Below are 21,630 nucleotides of genomic sequence, written 5' to 3'. Positions count from 1 at the left end.
ACGCCTCTGCCCTCTTCTGTACCGACGCCGATCGCCCGACCCCTGCCTGGAGACCTGACCTTGCTCTACGCCTCTGCCCTCTTCTGTACCTACGCAGATCGCCCGACCCCTGCCTTAAAGAAACGGAAATACCTGAAGCAGATCCGCATCAGTATCCGTCTTCTTGTCCTCACAACACTGGGAGTCTATGAGAGCTTCATATACAGCTTTTCCATAAGCAGTGTTCATTAGGCAGATAGATTTGCAGTCAGATATTTTAGACCTGCCTGGAAGCCAGGTTTCCTGCATGGTGTTTGGGTGATGTCTTAACAAGACAAGATAAACTGCCAATACATGCCTTTTAGGGAGACTGTGTGTACGTCACAAGTGGGGAGGGGAGAGAATGATGAACAGGTAGGTCGAGAGAGCTGGGTGAACGTAGGTCGTAGACGTAGAAAAGGGTGTACACTAGGGCTGACTTCTAATAGTCGAGGATTCGACGATTCGATTCGTAGACGTCTGATTCGACTATGAACCTCATAGTCGAATAGTAGGAAAGTGTTATGTAACCAATGAGAAGCAGCTAGAGGTCGACCGATATATCAGCCGGCCGATATATCGGGCCGATATTTAGCATTTTTTAATGTATCGGCATCGGCCGATATCCGAGTGCACTACGCCGATTTTCAGACAGGCACGTCTGCGGGCAGCCCAGTGTTATTGTTGCTGTGGAACACGTGACCCATGCTGCCTTGTGCAGGACCACAGCCAGAAGTTTTGGAAGAGTCCTGGGATAAAACGGTAAGGCTTAAATTCTGATCTTTCAATGACCTGTTTATTTAAGTAGTTTGCTATGAAATGTTGCTTTAAAAGAAAACGCGAATTACGCTATTGGGAACTGGGGTAATGATAATGAGCCTTCAACCAACTGTAGCTTACAGGTAACATTAAGGATCATTGATTCTAATAGAGTTCGTTTTGTGCGCTTATTGGTGGGCTCACAGACGTTTTTTAATCGTTAAAAATCATTTTAATTGTTAACATTTTAATTATTACCATATCAGCCCGATGTTATCAGTTATGTTTTTTTCTTGTGTCGGAGAGTTTCACTCTGTGAGTGTGTGGGGCGGAGCAGGCAGCTCTCAAATACTGCAGCGTGTGTGAGAGTTGCGTTACTCTGCCCTGATCACAGACAGCGCCGTCCTCGGAGACACAGAGCTGCTAAGAACAATGCATGGCGGAGAAAAGTGTTTGTTCGAAAGCGTGGTTACCATTTACTTGAGCTGATGCTGACAATGGTCCTTCTGTGCAACTTTTTTTCATTTGAGACCGGAGATTCAAACAATTTTTCAGACGTCTAGATAAAAAGTGCATGACTTTGCGCAGTTAGTTTCCTCATTAAACATGTCTATCCTTTATACGGGCTTATACGTAGACAACGTCACAATCACTAGGGGCTTATGTTGTCCTTGCATACAAGGCTGTGCAATACGACAGTTATTTTATTTTATTTTCCGGGATCACTAGATTCTGATTGTGAATTTGGCTTTAAATGAATAAAAGGTATTTGTTACACACCATGTTTTTCTTTTAGTTTTTTTTAACTCTTTTGTTTGAAATAGAAAAAATCTAGCTGCTATCTAAAAAAAAAAAAAAAGGTTCGACTATCAGTCGACTACGGCAAAATCGAACGAATCAGATTCGACTATGAAAATCCTTAGTCGAAAACAGCCCTAGTGTACACAGTTTACAGAAGCGGCATCACCTGAAGTGACGGTGTCTAACCGCTTTCAGGTGCTTCCAGCTTTAGAGCCGGAAGAGACTGAGGAGGCAGGTGGGTCCTTAGGCACTGAGGAGCCCCCTCCCCCCAGGAAGAGGGAGGTTGTGGTAGTAGGGGATTCAATTATTAGAGGTGTAGACAGTTATGTGTGCACCCGTGATAGAGGGTCCCGTACGGTGTCTTGCCTGCCTGGTACCCAGGTAGGGGACCTTCCGAATTGAGTGGACAGGCTTTTGGCCCCAGCCGGGGTGGATCCAGTGGTCGTGGTGCATGTTGGCACCAATGACATAGGAAAGGGCAGGAGGGCTGTTCTGCATGATAAATTTATAGAAGTCGCGGATAAGCTTAGAAGCAGAACATCCACGGTGGTATTCTCTGGAATACTTCCCATGCCACGTGCAAGCCAGGCTAAGTTAGCTGAGATAAGGGGATTAAATGCGTGGCTAAAATGGTGTTGTAGGAAAGAAGGGTTTAGGTTTATGGGGCACTGGAAGACCTTTTGGAACAGGTGGGACCTGTTCAAGCTGGACGGGTTGTATCTGAACCATAGGGGAACCAGTGTATTGTGGAGGCGTATGTGTAGAATAGTGGAGGAAAGTTTAAACTAGGGACTGGGGGGGGGGGGGGGGGGGGGGGGCAGGGAGGTTAGTTATGAATTTATATGGGGAGAGACGGAAAGCCCAAATAAATATTAAAAGTGGGCACTGTAAAAGGCCTACCATCAGGGGCAGATCTAGAGAAAAATTTTTGGGGTGGCATGAGGGTGGCATGGAGATCAGATAGGGTGGCAAAATCGAAGCCATTTCTTTACACATTTGCAGGTGCTACATTTTCTAATACATGCCATATATAGTCAAAAATACATCATTTTTTGTTTAAAATAACGTAGTCTAACATTCTTTTTGGCATTACCCGAAATAATTAAATATTTCAGTTACATTAAAAATATTTTGGATTTTATGTACTGTATAGCCTATACAACAAATAAGCATATATCCCAATAAGTACAAAATCCAGATACCTACACAATACAAGGTGGATTAAGTTTAACTTGTATTTTTAATTAAGTTTCACACTCTTTTTATGTTGGAAATACATTCAAAAGTGTATTATATCCTTACATTTACAGCAAAGTGTCAAAGATCTGCACTTTACAAAAAACACTGAACAAAATATGAAAAAAAAAAACATTTTTCACCATCAAGATTCACTAGTCAACTACTTAAAGTTTATTTTTCATTACATTAGGCCACGTTGAAGAATATTGTGTCTACAACAGCTGAATGCGGCGATTTCCATGTTGATGAGCAAACCGTCTGACAAACTTATCCAAATCCAATGCTTTTGTGCGTTTGGACTCAATACTGAGTATAGACAGATTGGACAGTCTTTCCTCTGTCATAGTTGATCGTAAATAGTTTTTAATTATCCTCAAAGCAGAAAAGGTCCTTTCACAAGATGCACTGCTGACAGGCAACACTACAGCTATTTTGCACAGCCGGAACAGTTCAAAAAACACATCATTATACGACTCCAAGAAACTCACAAATTGTAGGAGAGTGGTAGGAATTGTTTCATCACTCTTTGCAAGTCTTTCTAAGACTCGCCTAATCTGAGGTACTTCATGCTTCAGATCATCAGTATTGGAGTCATAAGCACGGGCAAGAAGTAGTACATCCTCCTCTCAGAAATGTGCCACTTGATGGATTTAATGCCTGAACACCTTTCATTATATTACAGTTCAGCCTAGAAAAGCGTCTTTCCATTTCTCCCATCATACAATCTATAACTGGGTAGAATACTTGGATTCTGAACATTTCTTTGCTGTCTGGGTCTGCATGCTGTCCAAGGGTAGAAGTAACAAGAGAATCATAAAGTTTTCTTGCTTTCTGTATTGATCGTTTTGGGATGTGTTGGGTTGAAATGCCACTTTTTTCACATGTTTCTACAATATTAGTCCACAGGTCATCAAAAAAGGATTCAGTTCGGTAATAAACCATTGTCTCCTTAAGCGATTCAACTAGGTTTATAGCCTTAGACAGATCAACAGTTTTGGACTGAAGCATTTCTGATAACATATTAGAATCACTCAATACTTTTCTGAAGAGTGCAAGGCATCCAACAAAATTCAGATCCATTTGAACCAGAATGCCCTTTGCTTCTACAGCTCTCTGTGCATTGTTCTCTGATGAGATCTCTTCTAGTACACGCAAAATTGCAGGCAACCTGTCCATTATATTGCGACATGCTATATGTCTAGAAGACCAACGTGTATCACTAAGGCGCTGCAGTTCTCTTGGTACCCCATGAAACATTTCCTGCTGCACTGTCAGCCATTTCTGTTGGACGTAAGATCCAGATATGAATGTGTATAATCGTTCTAGCAAAGAAAAGAAATTTCCTGCATCAGGCACACTTTGGACTGCATCTACTATGACAAGGTTTAAGCAGTGGGCACTACAGTGAATGTAGAAAGCATATTTTGCCACCTCCTTTATCCTAGCTTGTACACCAGAAAGTGACCCACTCATCACAGATGCTCCATCATACCCTTGGCCAACAAGGTTCTGTCTGTAGTCCAGCCCATGTTTTTCTAAACAGCCAATAATCTTGCTGGTCAGCCCAGCAGCATCCAGTCTGTCTGCCTCTTGAAACCCTAAAAAACTCTCGTGTATTGCACCATTATAGTAGTATCAATATAATATCAAGACACCAATATATACAGTAAACTGGTGAAATTTGCAGATGACACCAAGGTGGGTGGTGTAGCAGATACTGAACTAGCGGCTCAGCAGCAACAGCGGGATCTTAATTTAATTAGTGACTGGGCTGACACCTGGCAGATGAAATTTAACATAGACAAATGTAAGGTACTCCATGTAGGGAGCAGAAATATAAAGTACAGGTATTTTATGGGACCAACTGAAATAAAGGTAGCTGATTATGAGAAAGACCTTGGTGTGTATGTTGATGCTTCCATGTCTCATTCTCGCCAGTGCGGGGAAGCAATAAAAAAGGCCAATAGGATGTTGGGGTATATCTCCAGGTGTGTGGAGTTTAAGTCAAGGGAGGTAATGCTAAGATTATACAATTCCTTGGTGAGACCTCACCTAGAATATTGTGTACAGGTTTGGTCACCATATCTTAAAAAGGACATAGCGGCCTTAGAAAAGGTGCAGCGAAGGGCCACAAGAATGATTCCTGGTCTTAGAGGAATGTCATACGAGGAAAGGTTATTTGAGCTAAATCTGTTCAGCCTTAAGCAAAGGAGACTGAGGGGGGACATGATCCAGGTCTATAAGATTCTAACAGGTTTGGATGCTGTTCAACCGAATAGTTACTTCAGCATTAGTTCAAATACAAGAACTCGTGGCCATAGGTGGAAATTAGCGGGGGAACATTTCAAACTGGATTTAAGGAAGCACTTCTTTACACAGCGTGTAGTCAGAGTATGGAATAGTCTTCCTGATAACGTAGTGCAAGCTGAATCCTTGGGTTCCTTTAAATCAGAGCTAGATAAGATTTTAACAACTCTGAACTATTAGTTAAGTTCTCCCCAAGCGAGCTCGATGGGCCGAATGGCCTCCTCTCGTTTGTATATTTCTTATGTTCTTATCTAACTACAAAAGAAATTTGCTCTGATTTACTGACATCTTTAGTCTCATCTACAATGACTGAAAATTGTGCACTGTCTTTAACTTCTCGCACGATCTCCTCAGCAACCATTTCAGCCAAACATGAAATAATTTCATTCTGGATGGTTTTACTGGTGTACAAAGCATTTTTGGCTTGTTGTTCCAGTCTCCTTTTAACCACAGGATCATGATTGCCTACCATGTTCAACATTTCTAGGAAAATGCCTCTTTTATTTGAGTCAGCAGACTCCCTGTGTCCACGTTGAGCTATATTTTCTTTAGCAGTCAAGATTAGAATTTCTGCTATAGTCTTAATGTAAGTCTGGTTTTCAAGCACTTGTTTCTGGCGATGGTCATCCATTGCCGACTTTCATTTTTTTCACTCATTTTGTTATACTCTGCCCAAGCAATCATTGCTGTTTTATGACTCTGAGACTTTGCATGACAACAGAACCCACTGTCTTTAAACATTGCTTTCTTCCAATTACGATATCCAACAACTGAAGTAAACACACTTTTGGGAGCATCAGGAAGAGAGAAATGCCGGCAAGCAAAGCAGTAACAAGAGTCTCTACTCTGGGAATATTCCAACCAAGGGTGTATTTTGTACCATTCTGGGCGGAAGCTCCTCCTGCTGCACCCTTGATATGTCTTGATATGAGGAAAACTCAGATGTGGCTGTGTTGGGTTGTCACTTCTAGCTTTGGATATGTCTAAAAATCACATGCAAAACACAAAATATTGCATGAGCTTCAACTGTGTTTTGAAAAACCTATTTGCTCAAATAATCTGATATGCACAAATTAATTAATTAGATTTGTATTGCAACATAGTGCTAATGCATATTTAATATGATTAAACCATTACTGTAATTTAGTTTTACATGTTAGTTATATATTATATTTTTCTACATTTATGCAAATTCAGATAGACATCTTACCATGGGGATCGCTTTGACTAAACACAGAGAACTCAGGCTGTCTCTCCTTCCCTCTGCTGTCTGACCCTATCACCTTCTCTGCTTTGGAACATATTTCTTCTTCCTCTGCTGCTTCTTGCCCTGGTTCAGCTCCTTGCCCTGGCTCAGCTCCTTGCCCTGGCTCAGCTCCTTGCCCTGGCTCAGCTCCTTGCCCTGGCTCAGCTCCTTGCCCTGGCTCAGCTCCTTGCCCTGGCCCAGCATCTAGCCCTGTGTCTCTCTGATCTCTCCTCTTTGTGTGAAAGAAACTAGTGATGTCACCCTTTCTCTTCATACCTCTCAGTAGTGTCTGAAATTATGCAAATGAAGATTTAATACGAAGGCCCTTTTCACAAAATCAGTGCGAATATTTAATGCATTAAAATTATTTTTTCAGACTCGCCTGCTAACGCAGGTGTTCCGCCCCGACCGTGTTATTTCACTGGACGAATTTGCGCATATAATTCAAACCGATTTTTCAAACGTTTCCGATCCGAATACACAAATAAGACCAATCAGATCAATGCATTTGGCAACAGTGCATTAGGAAGCCGTGATACAGCTTCAACACCAGGATCAAACGATAATATCATCCCTGCTGTTGTCTTCTCTGAGAAACGGATGAACCACAATCTTCATTTCCCACTTTTCTCGTTTACGAAGATTAGCACCAGCTCGTCAAGGCTTCATATCAACTTCATTTTTTAGACAGTTTTATGAGAATAAATTATCCGCAAAAGCGCAAAGCGTTCGATGTGCATATATAAGTTTTTTTTCAAGTTGATGATGATCGCACTGAGACTTACTGCCGTTTTTACGCAACGCGTTCGATGTAATGGCCTTCACCGTTAATATTAAAACTAAAATGCACTTGATTACCCAAATTAAAGTTTCTTACGATTTGCGCACTTTTTTCATGATAACCGCAGCTTTCACGGTATGCAATAGCACAAAACAACATTAAATAATAAACATTAAGTACCGGAAAACTATCAGTGAATGTACAGAAATATAAACCTTGTTTTTCATGATTTATTGGGCTAATAACACTTACCTTTATGATATTCCCAGAGAATACAAATCAACAGTCTGAGTTGAAACGTGAATACTGCGCGCGGTGTTCATTCGAAATGTCCCCTTGCACCAATCAGAGCATAGCGTTGGTAGCTATTGACAACACGTTGGAGGAGCTCTGGACTGAACCATTTTTTTAGGAGGCAAGGGGGGATTGAATCAATTCAGTTAGTTTTAAACTTCATGCTCAGTACAAATTGAAGCTTGCTTGATCGAAGCATTAATGCTATCGTATTTTAATAAACAACATTGCCATATGCAAAAATAGGGTGGCACTTGGGGTGGCAAGGGCTTATTTTAGGGTGGCACTTGCCACCCCATGCCACCCTTCTAGATCCGCCCCTGTCTACCATTTGTGGTCTGTATTTAAATGCTAGGAGTATTAGAAACAAAATTAATGATTTAGAGGCTTTAATTTCATCGGACGCTTACGACATTATAGGAATAACTGAAACATGGATGAGTGACAATGACGGTGAAGAATATAATATGGATGGTTATACGTTGTTCCGTAGAGACCAGATAGGCAAGAAGGGAGGTAGTGTTGCAGTATACGTAAAAGAAAACTTGCAGGCAAGGGAACTCACTGATAAAAATAAAAATTCAGAAGCTGTATGGATAAAACTTGATGCTAAAGATTCAAATGGCCTAATTGTCGGGGTTTGTTATAGAGCACCTAATGTAGCTGCAGAGGAAAGCAGAATGTTATATGATGATATCAGGATTATGAGTAATAAAAATGATGTGGTGGTTATGGGTGATTTTAATTTATCTGAGATACAGTGAGACACAGTCTCTGGCTATTCTGCAAATGAACTTGAGATGGTGGAATTAGTACAGGATTGTTTTTTAACTCAGTTTGTTAATACTCCTACCAGGGGAGAAGCCCTTCTTGATCTTGTTTTCTCTAATAACCAGGATAGGATTGGAAAATTTGAGGTTTTAGAACCATTGGACGGCAGTGATCATAACAGGGTTAAATTCGAGGTTAATTTTAGTGTCCAAGGAGCAAAGTCGAAATTAAAAGTATACAATGTTAGGAAGGCTAACTTTATTGGTATGAGACTGAAACTAGAAACTGTAAACTGGATGGAGTTAAATAGCAAAACAGTTGAAGAGGCATGGGAATTTTTTAAAAGCACATTGCTGCAAGTGCAGGAGGACTTCATACCTGTTTCCAGCAAAACTAAATATAGGAAATGACAACCAAGGTGGTTTACTAAGGAAATTAAGAAAAAAGTCAGGAGGAAAAGGGCTCTTTTCCACCATTGGAAAATAACTAATGATTAAATTAAGCAGGAGTATCTAAGTCTACAGGTAGAGTTAAAAAATAACATTAGACTGTCCAAGAGGGATGTAGAAAGAAAAATTGCATTGGAGGCTAAGGATGCCAATAAAAGTTTCTTCCAATATTTTAACTCCAAAAGAGCTCTAAAAGCTGAAATCACTAATTTGCAGGATAGTAAGGGCCTTATAATTGAAAATGATATTGATATAGTAAATGAGTTTAATGATTATTTTTCACGGGTGTTCACAGTAGAGAATATGAGTATAGAGTAATAGAGAATAACCACCATTTAGTACGAATACAGCGTCGTCTATGACCAATATATGTACAGCGGGGAAAATAAGTATTGAACGCGTCAACATTAGTCTCAGTAAATATATTTCTAAAGGATCTATTGACATGAAATTTACACCAGATGTCGGTAACAACCCAAGTAATCCACACATACAAAGAAATCAAAACAAATAAGTACATAGATTAAGTTATGTGAAATAAAGTGAAATGACAGGGAATAAGTATTGAACACATGAAGAACAGGAGGTGCAAAAAGGCACGGAAAGCCAAGAAACCAGCTGAAATCTGTCAGTATTTAAAAAGAAATCCTGCCCCCTATCAGTGCAAATGAATATCAGCTGGTTTAGTCCTAATTGATGGCTTATAAAAAGGTTTCTCATTACCAAGGTGTCACACAAGAAGCATTTCATGATGCGTAAAAGCAAAGAGCTCACTCAAGACCTTCGCGACCTGATTGCTGCAAAGCATACCGATGGCATCGGTCACAGACGTATTTCTAAACTTCTGAATGTTCCAGTGAGCACCGTTGGGGCCATAATCCGGAAGTGGAAAGAACATCAATTCACCATTAACCGGCCACGACCAGGTGCTCCTTGCAAGATTTCTGACAGAGGAGTCAAAAGAATAATCAGAAGAGCCAAGGACCACTCGTGGAGAGCTTCAGAAAGACCTGGAATTAGCAGGTGCAGTTGTTTCAAAGAAAACAATAAGTAATGTACTCAACCGCCATGGCCTCTTTGTACGCTCACAGTGTAAGACTCCACTACTGAAGAAAAAGCATATTGAAGCTTGTTTAAAGTTTGCCGCACAACATCTGGACAAACCAATAAAATGCTGGGAGAATATAGTCCGGTCAGATGAGACAAAATTAAACTCTTTTTATGTTAATAGCACACACCATGTTTGGAGGAGAAATGTCACTGCGCACCACCCCAAAAACACCATCCCAACAGTGAAGTTTGGGGGTGGGAACATCATGGTGTGGGGCTGTTTTTCAGCATATGGTACTAGTAGACTTCATATAATTGAAGGAAGGATGAATGGAGAAATGTAGCGAGACATTCAGGGTCCCGAAGATGAAACAAGGGTGGACATTTCAGCAAGGCAATGATCCCAAAAATGCAGCCAAGGAAGCTCTCAATCGGTTTCAGAGAAAGAAAATAAAGCTGCTAGAATGGCCCAGTCAATCACAAGACTTGAATCCAGTTGAAAATCTATGGAAAGAACCAAAGATCAGAGTTCATAGGAGAGGCCCTATAAACATAAAGATTTGAAGACAATTTGTGTGGAAGAATAGGCCAAAATCACACCTGAGCAATGCATGCGACTAGTTTCTCTATACAGGAGGTGTCATTACTGTAAGAGTTCAATTGAGTTTAACAGTTGTATAACTACAGTACAGAGATAATGTTGGAAAAATAAATACTGATGTTATATTTGAATATTCAATGTTAATTCAGCAGTATCCATTTTGTGTTGTTGGATATTGTTGTGAGGACTTTTATTATGAGGAGAGAGAGGATTCGCGGGAAATCCGGAATAAAGGAGAGGAAGCGTTAAGAAGAGCTCGTCCGTGTCTGAGGGTTTTATTATATCAATCTTCTAACTTTCTCAGTTTTAAAGCCCCGAAAGCACCCACAAACAAGTATTACACTGGTGGCAGCGGTGTTTTTCGTCGGACATTCGAGTTTTTTTTATATACGCGCTCAGTCTGTACATCGCGGTGTGCCGTGGATAATTTTCAATGATGTCGGACGAGGAAGCACAAGCATCGCGGGGGAATAATGCTCGACCCTCGCTGCCGCGCCGTGGACAATCGTCTCCGAGAGACATTCCATTGCCACCGCCATTCCGCAACGATGGCAGTGAGTCATTTCAGCTGTGGGCTCGTCGTTACGAGGTAATACAAGAGGCTCGCTATAAAAATAGCGGTGTTAATTTGGATGCCTTGTTAGCAGCTGAGTTGCCCACTAGATTGCCGCCTGAACTGTTTATTGTTTGGGACAATTTTCCGTCTGCAATTCAGAGCTCCTTTGCTGCAGCCAAAAAGCAGCTGCAGGATGCTTTTGGTCAAAAGGATGTGATTGCATCTTTTCAAACGTTTCCAAATTCACGCCACAAGTTACCTAATGAACCCATGGAAGTGTATGCTGCAGATATATGTAGACTAGTTAAAGAGGCTTTTCCAGATTTTGAACCAAATGCTTCTGAATATATGAAACTGTCCAGATTTTTGGCTGGTCTGGATCAAGAACTGCAGATTAAATGCCATGAGCGGGGAGTGGAAACTTTCAAAGACGCCTTCCAAGTCGCTACCCAAGCTGAACGGGCCCGCCAGGCAGCTAGATTGGTTCAGCCAGTTTCGTCCGCCGTAAGGGACTGTTCCACAGCGCAGACAGTTAATGCTATTTCCGATTCTGACACTGTTGGTCTGAAGCAAGCTGTTACTGATCTTACTAACACAGTCAAAGAGTTAAGTAAGGATGTTTCAGCATTGAAACTGCAGTTGCATGATCAACGAGGGCGATCTCATCGAACTCTATCACCATATCGCTGCAGCCCAACTAGATATGACGCGTCTGGAAGTGCATCGTATGGACATTCACGGACCAGACATTCCGATGCTCGTTCTCCTTCACCTGATAGGTACAGAAGATCGCCAAACCGTCGCAGGGACCTGTGCAGACGAACCAATGATACATACCAGCGTAATGACCACGGGGAAAGGTTCCAGGAGTGCGATTACCCAAAATACTTTGCTGACTTCGGCACTGACTACTACGAGGATGGCAGGCGAGGACGATGGACTGACACAACATCGTACAGTAGCCCTTCATTTCAACGGCGGAGTCCGAGCCCTCATCGGAAGCATGTCACCTTTGAGGACTACAGAGATCGTCATCAGGGACCTCAGGAGCCCAGCATGGATCTTCAGCGTGGTCCACGGGGCATGTACAGAGATCACCATGGCCATCATCGGGGAAACTTCCACTAGCTGATGAGGCGGGGCACACATCAGCTGTTTCACCACCAGCCCCAGTCGACACCATACGGATGACAACCACAGACAGCAGTCTTCCAGATAACGAACGCTGTTCTGCTACAGACCTGACGGACACTTGTACAGCACACATCAGTGGCATTGTTGAAGGTACTGACATGCACATCATGATAGACACTGGGTCTAGCATTTCATTCATTAATGAAACTACCCGTATGGCCATTCCATCTTTGTGTAAGAGACCACTTAAGAGAAATTTCATTCTGTCAAAATCTGTTACTGGTCAGAATTTGGACACTCTGGGAATTGTGACTGTTACTCTGAGACTAGGTACACTAATGTTACAACATGACATGCATGTAATTAGAAATGTGAATCAGGGTATCATACTTGGTTGGGACTTTCTCCAACAGCACCAGGCAGTCTTGAATGTAGGTAAAGGACTGTGCTGCATCTATGATCAGACTTTACCTTTGCTTAGCCCATCTCAACTTGCCCCTGTACACTGTACGGCTCAAATTACTGTGGCCATTACCATTCCTCCACAATGTGAGATGCACTGTACAGCTAAACTCGTCCCATCTACTGTTAATTCAGGTTTAGCTGATGGTTACGGTGGGTTATTTGAACCATATCCATCTAAACTAGATGGCATTGCCATTGCACGCACCCTTACTGTAGCTGAAAATGGTCAGACTGTAGTGCGTGTCATGAATCCAACAAACAGCCCATTTATACTGCAACCAGGTATGCAACTGGGTGAGTTCACTCCAATTAACCAGAATGATGTTTTTCATTACTCAGATTCTGTATGTACTGTGACCACCCCTCCTACACTAGTGTCGCCACTTCCATTTGGAATTCAAAGTGGTAATTTGTCTGACCCTCAGGTGAATGAACTACACTCACTGTTGCATGAGTATTGTGATGTGTTTAGTAAGAGTCCTACAGATTTTGGTAGAACAAATGTAGTCACTCACAAAATTAATACTGACAGTGCTATTCCAGTTAAAAAAACGAGCATACCGTACTTCCCCTCAAATGCAAGAGGTGATTCAGTCACATGTTGATGACATGTTGGAAAAAGGTATTGTGGAAGTCAGTCATAGCCCTTGGGCTGCGCCTGTCGTTATGGTGCGGAAAAAAGATGGTACCTGGCGCTTTTGCGTAGATTATAGGGGTCTTAATTCTATCACTATCAAGGATGCTCATCCTTTGCCCAGGACAGATGACACCTTAGATGCACTCCGAAGTTCCTCCATATTCAGTACTATGGATCTTTCATCGGGGTATTGGCAAGTGCAGCTACATGAGGCAGACAGACCAAAAACAGCTTTCACCACTGGTCGTTCCTTATATCAGTTTACAGTGATGCCAATGGGCCTTGTCAATGCCCCGCCTACTTTTCAACATTTGATGCAGCTAGTGTTGCATGGTCTTTCTTGGAAAACTTGTCTTGTATATTTAGATGATATTATTGTCTACAGCAAGAGTTTTGCTGAACACATTCAACACCTGAGAGAAGTTTTTCAGCGGTTGAGAGCAGCAAACCTGAAGTTAAAACCATCTAAATGCTCTTTTGCGCAACAGCAAGTGACGTTTCTGGGCCATATTGTATCAGCAGCTGGCCTTCAGCCTGATGAGAAGAACATTCAAAAGATTAAAGAATGGCCTACACCCGAAAATCCTACAGAAGTTAGAGCTTTCTTGGGCCTGTGCTCATACTACAGGCGTTTCATTCGCTGCTTTGCTAAAATGTCCCAGCCACTGCATGCTCTAACTCAAAAGGGGAAGCTGTTTGCGTGGACCAGTGTAGAGCAAGAAGTTTTTGATTCTTTGCGACATGCACTTACTACTGCTCCAATTCTTTCTTACCCGGACTTTTCAAGGGAGTTTCTCCTCTTTACTGATGCTTCCAACACAGCTATTGGATGTGTTTTGTCCCAGATCAATGCTGCTGGCAACGAAAGTGTCATTGCTTATGGCAGTCACATCCTGACACCTACTGAGAAACGATGGTCGACATATGACAGGGAGTTGTGGGCCATTGTTTGGTCCATTCGTCATTTCCGTCAGTATCTCATGGGTAATTATTTTCGGATTATCACCGATCATAAGCCCTTGCTTAATCTAAGACAATTGGTTTTGGCTGGGGATCCAACAGGTCGCCGAGCAAGATGGGCTCTGGAAATTGATCTCTATGATTGGACTATCGAGTATCGACATGGTCACAAACATGTCAATGCTGATGCCATGTCTCGTCGACCTGACGGGAACAGCAGTATTCCAGATGACATCAAACCTGTCAATTTTGTTTCTGCTTCCACGCAGACCGAGGTAGTCGAGTCGCCTCCTATGTCTATACCACCTTTTTCCTCCAGTGCAGATTCTGGGTTTGAGCAATCAAATTCCGTTGTCTCTACCTTTTCCACTGTTACATCCCTGAATATGGATAGAGGAGATATACTGAAAGCTCAGAAAGCTGACCCTGTTTTAAACATAGTCTCCGAATGGGTGTTAAGTAAGAAGAGACCTCCATATGCAAAGCTCAAAGATATCTCTAACGTGTTTCGCCATTTCTGGAAGGAATTCCCACGGCTTATCTTTGTAGACTCTGTTCTTTGCCGACGAGTCAGACCTCCTCCGGGCGAACAGATTCTGCAGGTTGTAGTTCCACCTGCACTACAGCGTAACATGTTTGAATTTTTGCACGGTCATTCCCTTACTGGACATTTTAGTGCACAAAAGACAATGCAACGTGCCCTGGGGAGATGTTACTGGCCCCAAATTTCTAGGGACATTACACAGTGGTGTGCCGAATGTCAGGCTTGTGAGGCCAGAAGACCACAAACACCACATCAGCAGGCCCCAATGCAAAACATAGTGACAAGCATGCCTTTTGAGAAAGTTGCTGCGGATCTGACTGAGTTGCCCATTACACGTAAAGGAAATCGTTATGTGCTTGTAGTAATGGATTACTTTACGAAATACCTAAATCTGTATGCACTTGCCGATCAGCGTGCGACAACTGTCGCCAAATGCTTGTTTGAGGAGTATGTGAGCCATCATGGGGTGCCCCAGAGTCTGCACACTGATCAAGGTCGGCAGTTTGATTCTGACTTGGTAAAAGGACTGTGTTCCCTGCTTGGGATTCACAAAACGCGAACTTCACCATATCATGCCATGTCTGATGGTATGGTGGAACGTGCTAATAGAACCGTGAAAGATCAGCTGGCAAAATATTTGTATACCAAAGGAGGGGAATGGGATGATCACTTAAAACAGGTCGAATTTGCCTACAATACAAGTGTTCATTCCTCAACCAAACATACACCTTTCTTTTTAGCGCATGGTAGAGAAGCTCGCTTACCTGCTGATTTTCTTCTTGGTATACCCCCAGCGACTTCCAGGGCTACATCTGGAACTCCGAATGAGTATGCGCATTCTATGCTTGGACGACTACGTTCTGCTTTTACCTCTGTTGCAGACAATATCCAGACAGCTGGAGTGCAGCAAAAGCACTACTACGACCGTCACATTCGGCATACAGCTTATCAACCTAATGATCTTGTATGGGTTGACCTTCCGGCTCTGTCAAGACATAAGCTTTCTCCGAAATGGGCTGGTCCATACAAAGTCTTGAGCAGACTAGACTCACCGACAGGTGACACGGGAGTAACTTATAAAGTGAAAGATCTGCTTGATTCTAGGTCAAAGCCTAAAGTCCTGCACTATAATCGATTAAAACCTTATCGCTCTGCGTGGTCACCTGATCCTAGTCCACTTCTGACATCCCCTAAAGATGAACGGCCTCCACTTACAGCACTATCAGGTTCCAGACCTTATGGTTTTCATGATTTTTTTGTGCCAGAGCCTGTAAGACCAGCTCAACTGATGCAAGAGAGAGATGTTACATTACCTCCTATTCAGTTTGAACGTTCTGAGGGTTCTAGAGGTGGATTCCGAATAGAACTTCCTACTGACAGGCCTACAAATGGCATGACAACAAGGTCAGGACGGGCTGTGCATCCTCCATTACGTTATAGGGATGCATAAGGGTTTATTAACAGCTGAGTATAGGTTTAGGTAATGTAGGATTGATAACAGAGTGGAGTATTGTGACATATGTTAAAAAGGGGGGGAAGCTGATACATTCCAAGTGTTGTTTGTATTTTGTTAGATGTTTATAATGTTCAAAATTCTAAATCTTGTTTTGACTGGGTTACATACCAAAGTGTGTTGCTTGAACAAAATTCAAATGCCTAGAAAACATTTTTTTTTCATTATTTTTTTTGTATGTGTGTGTTTTGTGAAGGATGTACTGTTTCTGTTTTGTATTTTCCAGAAACGAGGACGTTTCTTTTCAGAAGGGTGAATGTAGTGTAAGAGTTCAATTGAGTTTAACAGTTGTATAACTACAGTACAGAGATAATGTTGGAAAAATAAATACTGATGTTATATTTGAATATTCAATGTTAATTCAGCAGTATCCATTTTGTGTTGTTGGATATTGTTGTGAGGACTTTTATTATGAGGAGAGAGAGGATTCGCGGGAAATCCGGAATAAAGGAGAGGAAGCGTTAAGAAGAGCTCGTCCGTGTCTGAGGGTTTTATTATATCAATCTTCTAACTTTCTCAGTTTTAAAGCCCCGAAAGCACCCACAAACAAGTATTACATTACCAACAAAGGCTTTTCTACTAAGTATTAAATAAATTTCAGTAAGCGTGTTCAATACTTATTCCCTGTGTCATTTCACTTTATTTCACATAACTTAATCTATGTACTTATTTGTTTTGATTTCTTTGTATGTGTGGATTACTTGGGTTGTTACCGACATCTGGTGTAAATTTCATGTCAATAGATCCTTTAGAAATATATTTACTGAGAAAAATGTTGACGCGTTCAATACTTATTTTCCCCGCTGTATAACTGAGGCTGATGTGGTAATAAGCCTAGCTAAACTCAAAATAAATAAATCGCAGGGTCCTGATGGCATCTTACCTATAGTTTTAAAAGAGATGAAGGATATTATTAGCCAACCTTTAACTTTAATATTTCAGAAATCGTTATCTGTGTGTGCAGTACCTTCAGATTTGAAGTATGCTAATATAACACCCATATTCAAAAAAGGGGATAGAAGTAATCCAGCAAACTATAGGCCAATCAGTTTAACTAGCATTACTGGAAAAATAATGGAAGCTATAATCCAAGTGATAATGGTAGATTACTTGGATGCTAATAACATTCTGAGGGATAGCCAACATGGATTTAGGAGAGGTAGATCACGTTTAACGAATCTGCTTGAGTTCTATGAGGAAGCTACAAGTGAAATTGATCACAAAAAGGACTACAATGTGATCTACTTAGATTTCTAGAAGGCCTTTGATGTTGTCCCCCAGAAACGGCTCTTGCTAAAGCTCAAAGCTGCAGGGATTTTAGGAACTGTGGCAGCTTGGATCGAAATCTGGTTAAATGACAGGAAGCAGCAAGTAGTTATTAGAGGCACAATGTCACAGTGGGCCTGCTTTCATAGTGGGGTACCGCAGGGTTCAATTTTAGGACCACTATTGTTCTAATTTACATTAATGATATTGACACCAATACATACAGTAAACTGGTTAAATTTGCAGACGACACCAAGGTGGGTGGTGTAGCTGGTACTGATATAGCAGCAGAGAGGCTACAGCGGGATCTGGAATTAATTAGTGAATGGGCTGATACTTTGCAGATGAAATTTAACACAGACAAACGTAAGGTAATCCATGCAAGGAGCAGAAATATAAAGTACAGATATTTTATGGGTTCCATTGAAATAAAGGTAGCTGATTATGAGAAAGATCTCTGTGTGTATGTTGATGCTTCCATGTCCCACTCTCGTCAGTGTGGGGAAACAATAAAAAAGGCCAATAGAATGTTGGGTTATATCTCTAGGTGTGTGGAGTTTAAGTCAAGGGTGGTGATGTTACATTTATATAATTCCTTGGTAAGACCCCACCTAGAATATTGTGTGCAGGTTTGGTCACTATACCTTAAGAAGGACATTGCTGGGCAGTGTGGACTTCCGGTAATGGCAGCGGAGTGATCAGTCGCGCTTTTCACCTCTCCCAGTCCACGTTACTGTTGTTCATTATTTAAGCCTGCCCATCTTTCTTTGATTTGGCATTTGATCAATTCATTGTTAGTTTATCATGCCCAAATCCGCAAAACAGAGTAAGATGGACCATTCTCGGGACTTATTTGAAGAGTGTGCTGATTCTAACGAGGCTAGCGCTAGCAGCGGTATAGCGGTTAGCAGGAAAAGTTCGCTACCTGACTTATCTCAAGAAGCGTTGCTGGAACACATTTCTGTCGTTGTTGCTGATGAAGGTCGGCGTACGCAAAAGATGTTGAATGACTCTTTCGTTAGACTTGAGTCTGGTTTGGACGCGAAAATTGATAACATCATCAAACGCATTGACGAGGTAGCTGCAGTCACCGACTCCCTCGCATCTCGCCAGGCAGAATCAGAAACTCGCATCTCCGCCTTGGAGGACGACGTTGCTCCTCTAAAAAAGAAACTGGCCGCACTCGAGAAACTGAACTCGGCACTTTCGGACAAGGTTACAGATCTGGAGGGTCGTTCCAGGCGGGACAACATCAGAATTCTGAATTCATCTCTGATTTTTCTTTCTTCTCTTTTATATAGATATACAATTCTTTCTAATTCATTTCATTTTGTTTCTATGTTTTTGTTTGTTGTATATGTTATTGCTGTTTTATACTTTTGTAGTTGTACTTACAGTTCCCCGCTTTGGTGTTAACTCCCTCTTCTTGTTACCGACTTTAGGACTGTAGTACTTCTTTGTGTGGATTTTTTCTTTGACATAATATGTAGTTGTGGCACCCAGGACTATTTGATCATAAAAAAGGCACCCCCCAACAACTGTTCGGTTCATTACTGGTGTTTCCATGATTTTTGCTGTGTGGCACTCCCTCACATTGACTCGCGACATTGACCAGTAACCTCGGGTGCTATACCGATTTACGCCAGTAGTGGTGCATGAGAGACAGGCTGACTGTGAGTTTTTGAAGCAGCTCAGTTCGAGCGCGAGCTAGTACAGCAGTCAGCACGGCTTATAGCGATCAGTAGTGACTGTTATTTTCTGCGATTACAGTGAAATAAAGCCAACTTGTTACACGCCAATCAATGCTTCATCGTAACGTGTGTAACATAGTACATCATAGTCCATAGTGTTTTTGAAGTGTACTATGTCTTAAATACTGTTTCTTGTGTCTTAAAAGATGTCAAAGTAATAATAATAATAAAAAATTGTTCAAAAAAAAAAAAAAGAAGGACATTGCTGCCTTAGAAAAGGTGCAACGGAGGGCTACGAGAATGATTCCTGGCCTTAGAGGAATGTCTTATGAGGAGAGGTTAGCTGAGCTGAATCTGTTTAGCTTTGAGCAAAGGAGACTAAGGGGGGACATGATCCAGGTCTATAAGATTCTAACGGGTCTGGATGCTGTTCAGCCAAATGGCTATTTCAATATTAGTTTAAATACTAGAACTCGTGGCCATAAGTGGAAATTAGCGGGAGAACATTTTAAAACAAATTTGAGGAAGCACTTCTTTACACAGCGCGTAGTTAGAGTATGGAATAGTCTTCCTGCTAGTGTAGCGGAAGCTAAAACCCTGGGTTCCTTTAAATCAGAGCTAGATAAGATTTTAACAACTCTGAGCTATTAGTTAAGTTCTCCCCAAACGAGCTTGATGGGCTGAATGGCCTCCTCTCGTTTGTAAATTTCTTATGTTCTTATGAACTCACCGAATAGGCCCTATTTCTGCTTTGAAAAGGCGAAGCATATGGTATATTCATAGTGGAGTTCTAATTTTGTATGGGTTGAAAAAGCATCAAGTTCTGTCACATTGTGATAGTATTTCATTTCTGTAGAGGGGATCCTTAACAATTCTTGGGGGTCTCTGGCTTGAAAACATTTTAGAACCGCTAGTCTAAGGCAGGTTAGGATGCTAATATATGTTTTTCATCCTAGATGTAAATACTTAAACTGAAAGGGAATTCTGTACATTAGCTGACAAGCTGTTTCATAAACCCCCAGTAGCTGAAGGCTTTACTGGATTTACAAAACAACTTGCATTCTGTTATCAGGGAAAGTGTTCTGGATTTACTTCAATCGGCTTGGTAATGTAAGCAGGGGCCAGACCCTTCAGTGTCTTGCAAGCAAAGAACAGAAGTCAGCCCTGATATTTGGATAATATACCTTTTAGCAGTTGCTGGTATGGTGGCTCAGTAGGTAGACCTAAAACCCCTCATCTCAAGGATGTGGTTTCAGTACTTGTCACCAGCTCAGTATGTGGAATTTGTAGTGGTATTCTACCTTTGTGTGCATAAGATTCTTTCAGGTTCTGTTACTTTCTACCACAGACGAAAACATGCAGTTTAGGTAAACTGGTTTCTCTGTATTACATTTGTTTCCTGTAATGAACCGAATGACTGTTGTGCCATGGTTTGTAAAACAGCTGGAACTTGCTTCTGGGATTGGGCAGTAGAGGAAGGAATGCAATTTGGCAATTTCTAGAAATGCCAGTGGTTATGGAGCTTAGGGGCAAATATTAATAACTGGTCAGTGAAGCTGGCTGCTTAGTCTTGAACTTTGATGATGATTATTTGCTTGGCTATGTACTTAGGTAGCCTGTTTTTGCTCTTCCATCCACACTGAGGTACTGAGGTAGCTTTTATTATTACCTATCAATGCAGATGATGGTAAAGTGTCAGAAAATTGGGAAATACTGTATCATGTAATGCTTCCTGTTCTCATGGGACAGCAGATATAGCAAAAAAAAATAAGAGAAATAACTAACACAAAAAAATGGATAATGGTTTTTTTAAAGCAACAGTAAGTGAAGTCAATATAACCCAGAAACCCTTTCAGAAATCCTCCTTTAGAACATCACATCTCATCACTCAACCTATAAATATCTACATAGCCAATTAGTCAGATCAGAGCCAGCTGAATCTCATTAATTATATTACATCTATGCACACGGTTAGTGATTAATTTCTGTGATGACTCAAAGCTGCCTCTAAGCAATTGCTGTCCAATCCAGCTCAGTTCACAAATTGTAAAAGTAGCTGTTTAGGGCGGATGGTGGTCAAATGCCAGTCTACAGCTGGTACTCCATTGGGCCACAAAACACTGGGGGCTTGGAGATGGGGTTAAAATTTAGCAATATATTTTCAAAAGTCACAGCTTTTTTATGACCAATGATGTTTGTACGTTGTGAATGTGGCATAAAAAAGGAAATAGCTAAACATTAAATCTGGCCGCCGATCAATCTCCCAGCACCCCTCCCCCTGCTTGGCAGATGTTACCACCCTTGGAGTTGGCATTCGTAAGCAAAAGACATCATAAAAATATACATGCCAGTCCACGGCATAAGGTTGGGAATGTAATTTAATAATAAAATAATTAAATCTCCCAAGTAAATTCATTTGTCAAATACACTGATGATGATTGGTTAATTGTGTATTTATCTCTTTTTAGCAGATTTATTTATTTATTTTGGAATGATTATTCTAAGAAATGACCTTTAAAACAGAGATTTAAGAACAAAACTGATAACC

General features: G+C 41.4%; 1 protein-coding gene and 1 long non-coding RNA gene across 2 annotated transcripts in view; one reads left to right on the top strand and one right to left on the bottom strand.

The window, feature by feature from the left end:
* The window catches only part of LOC111851973 (neurexin-2-like), a gene marked incomplete at its 3' end in the record, with an annotated part of 418,474 nt that overhangs the window by 256,655 nt on the left and 140,189 nt on the right, over nt 1-21,630 (top strand). The window lies entirely within an intron of this gene.
* LOC140593229 (uncharacterized) lies at nt 2,800-7,734 on the bottom strand. Its single transcript, XR_011993482.1, has 3 exons — nt 7,404-7,734; nt 6,335-6,659; nt 2,800-6,107 (listed from the first exon to the last, which is right to left on the bottom strand). It is a non-coding gene; the product is annotated as an uncharacterized lncRNA (long non-coding RNA).

The sequence above is a fragment of the Paramormyrops kingsleyae genome, chromosome 10, assembly GCF_048594095.1.
Source record: "Paramormyrops kingsleyae isolate MSU_618 chromosome 10, PKINGS_0.4, whole genome shotgun sequence".
NCBI classification, from domain to species: domain Eukaryota; kingdom Metazoa; phylum Chordata; class Actinopteri; order Osteoglossiformes; family Mormyridae; genus Paramormyrops; species Paramormyrops kingsleyae.
The sequence above is the reverse complement of the archived record's forward strand: the minus strand, read 5'-3'. Positions and strand labels throughout refer to the sequence as shown.